This window comes from Triticum urartu, chromosome 2, assembly GCF_003073215.2.
Source record: "Triticum urartu cultivar G1812 chromosome 2, Tu2.1, whole genome shotgun sequence".
NCBI classification, from domain to species: Eukaryota; Viridiplantae; Streptophyta; class Magnoliopsida; order Poales; family Poaceae; genus Triticum; species Triticum urartu.
In genome coordinates this window covers 454,827,017-454,830,469 of record NC_053023.1, presented here as the reverse complement: position 1 = coordinate 454,830,469, position 3,453 = coordinate 454,827,017, and the positions used below count along the sequence as shown (strand labels likewise).

General features: G+C 51.7%; 1 pseudogene; it reads left to right on the top strand.

The window, feature by feature from the left end:
- The first annotated feature begins 608 nt into the window (after positions 1 to 608).
- On the top strand, positions 609 to 2,533 carry LOC125537848 (annotated as a pseudogene).
- Positions 2,534 to 3,453: the final 920 nt, after the last annotated feature.

Sequence of the window (3,453 nt, the reverse complement as noted above, 5' to 3'; positions counted from 1 at the left end):
AATACTTCGATATCTCCCTAGAGTTTTGTAAAATTCGTGGAGTACCGTTTGAATCTGATGCATATTTATACGTACGGACGGGGTTATCTTCACATTTCCCCTTAGCCGTCTTGATTTTTTTTGAGCATCAGTACAGACACAAGCGCTCATATATACGCGCATACACTCACCCCTATAAACGTCTCCTCCCACTGAAAGCGCATCGCCGGAATCCTGAAATAAATCCAGAAATAATGCAAGCACCAGAATTTGAACCCTGGTGGATTGAGGATACCACTGTCCACCTAACCAACTCAACCACAGGTTGATTCGCAGCCGCCCTGATTTTTGTGAGTACTATAATAGAGCAACAACCCTCGTGCACACAGCGTGCCCATCTTCTTGGTACCAGTCCAAATAAAGTGGCCAATGAATCCCCGAGAAACTGCGCCGGACGTAAACAAAAGGATGCGCGGATCTCGTGGCCCATCCGCAACAATAATTCATCGACATAGCGCCAACGGTTGCAGCGCCCAGCCAGTGACTACTCACTCAACTGGAGATCCAACAATATGTGAGCACGCGGAGACGTCTACGGCTCCGCCCACGCCCGCCGTATTATATACCACCGCGTCAGGAGCTCATTTGCCACAGCCCCACTACACGGCCACGCGCGCAACGTGGTGACCGAGAGCGCTACCGGAACCAACACGGCGACGCAGCTAGCTAGCAAAGCCATGGGGTCCTTGCCGCCGGGAGAGAGGCCGCACGCCGTGATGATCCCCTACCCGGCGCAGGGTCACATCACGCCGATGCTGAAGCTGGCCAAGCTGCTCCACACCAGGGGCTTCCACGTCACCTTCGTCAACAACGAGTTCAACCACCGCCGCCTACTGCGCTCGCAGGGCGCGGACGCCCTGCATGGCCTGCCCGCGTTCCGGTTCGTTGCCATCGCCGACGGCCTCCCGCCGTCCGACCGCGAGGGCACGCAGGACGTCCCTGCGCTGTGCTACTCCACCATGACCACCTGCCTCCCCAGGTTCAAGGAGCTCGTCGCCAAGGTCAACGAGGAGGCCGAGACCTCCGGTGGCGCGCTGCCGCCGGTCACCTGCGTGGTGGCCGATAGCACCATGACCTTCGCCCTCCGCGCCGCGCGGGAGCTCGGCCTCGGCTGCGCCACGCTCTGGACCGCCAGCGCCTGTGGTTTCATGGGCTACTACCACTTCAAGGATCTAGTCCACCGCGGGCTCTTCCCTCTCAAAGGTAGTATGTCTATATTCATATATACATATTTTGTAAGTTGGATTTTTATTTGATACTATGTGTCTACTCTCTTATATATTTTGCACAGTAATTAGTTTGTTACTGGTGCAGAAGAGGCTCAGTTGAGCGATGGATCCTTGGACACGACCATCGACTGGATACCGGCGGCGCCCAAGGACCTGCGGCTGCGTGACCTCCCGAGCTTCTTCCGCACCACCGACCCCGATGACATCATGTTCAACTTCTTCATCCACGAGACGGCCGGCATGTCGCAGGCGTCGGGGGTGGTCATCAACACCTTCGACGAGCTGGACGCGCCACTGCTCGATGCCATGTCCAAGCTCCTGCCGTCCGTCTACACAGTGGGGCCGCTCCATCTCACGGTTCGCAACAATGTGCCGGAGAAAAGCCCCGTCGCCGGCATCGGGTCCAACCTGTGGAAGGAGGAGGACGCGCCCCTTCGGTGGCTCGACGACCGGCCGCCGCGCTCCGTGGTGTACGTCAACTTCGGGAGCATCACGGTGATGTCGAACGAGCATATGCTGGAATTCGCGTGGGGGCTGGCCAACACTGGCTACGCCTTCCTGTGGAACGTGCGGCCTGACCTCGTCAAGGGCGACGGGGCCGCACTTCCGCCGGAGTTCTCCGCGGAGACGGAGGGGCGGAGCATGCTGTCGACGTGGTGCCCGCAGGAGAAGGTGCTGGAGCACGAGGCCGTTGGGGTGTTCCTGACGCACTCCGGGTGGAACTCGACGTTGGAGAGCATCTGCGGCGGCGTGCCGATGGTGTGCTGGCCGTTCTTCGCCGAGCAGCAGACCAACTGCCGGTACAAGTGCACGGAGTGGGGCATCGGGATGGAGATTGGGGACGACGTGAGGAGGGCCGAGGTGGAGGCCATGATACGGGAGACCATGGGGGGGAGAAAGGCCGAGAGATGCGGCGGCGCGTGCTGGAGCTTCGCGGGAGCGCGGTGGCCTCCGCACGGCGTGGCGGAAGGTCCATGCGCAACGTTGATAGGCTCATCGACGAGGTGCTGCTGGCTTGACACAAGCTGGTAAATGGTTTGGCGAGTCTATTTATCACAAAGGTAGTTTTGTTGCTTACTACTACATGGATCACGAAGGATTTATCTCTAAGATAGAGACGATGGATTTATTACATGGGCATTTGTAGCATTGTTTACATCCTGCATAACATTGCTTCTCAGAAATGGCCTTCTGCATGTTTTTTCTAGGATTTAGTTTCCTTTTCTAATACCGCTCTATGAAGAATACGGCATTTTGGAGATCGAGATCCATGAAGTCTTTAATTTTGAAAATTTCAAAATTCAACCTTCTCAGTTTCAAAAAATTCTGAAAACAAATACACATGTATACAAAGATGAAATGTGTAAGTGTGTAAAATTTCAGGATGAAATACCTTGAATTGCGAGCTGAACAAAAATAAATAAAAATCATGGACTTTGAGGATGAACAATACATATGCTAAAAAGCCACAGTTTTCTTTCATTTTAACGTATTTCAACCTGAAAATGAAAATTTACACACATGTACATTATGTCTCTAGGTATTAGTGATTTTTATAGAATTTTTTGAAACTAAAAATTTTGATTTTTAAACTTTCCAAATTTGAAACCAGAACATGTTTCACAACCTGATGTGCACAACTAAATCCTAGTCATTATTGCACCTTTAGATCCATGACATCTACTCGTCGACGTGTACAGTGTGTTCTCATTTTTACAAGTATCCTTCATTTTCATAGTAGAGCATGTCTTCGATTTTTTAAAGGTTTTTTTTTTTCACATTACAACTCGTATTAGATCAAGTGTGGTAAGCCAGCACATGCAGAACATTTTTATAACCGATGTCTCCATTAGACAATACATGAAGTCTAAACGATCACTCTTCTGTAGAGGAAAAATAAATAAATTTTACCCGGGGTCTCACCTACTTTTATGTGGTACCCAACAAAAGTCCATGCCACATGACGCCGAGTCCCTATACAACAGCTACTATTTTAATCCTCTCGACGATTCCATCAGTGGTGAGTTTCCCTCAGATCCGATATGGATCAGCTTTTGAATGGTGATATCATTGGGGCCTAGGGCAGAGGTCTCCGTCTCGCTTTCCTGAGGTTGCACTAACACGAAGGCTAGGGTTTGCATGGCGGCTGATTGAGAAAACGTGGTAATGGTGGCGACGTCGGATG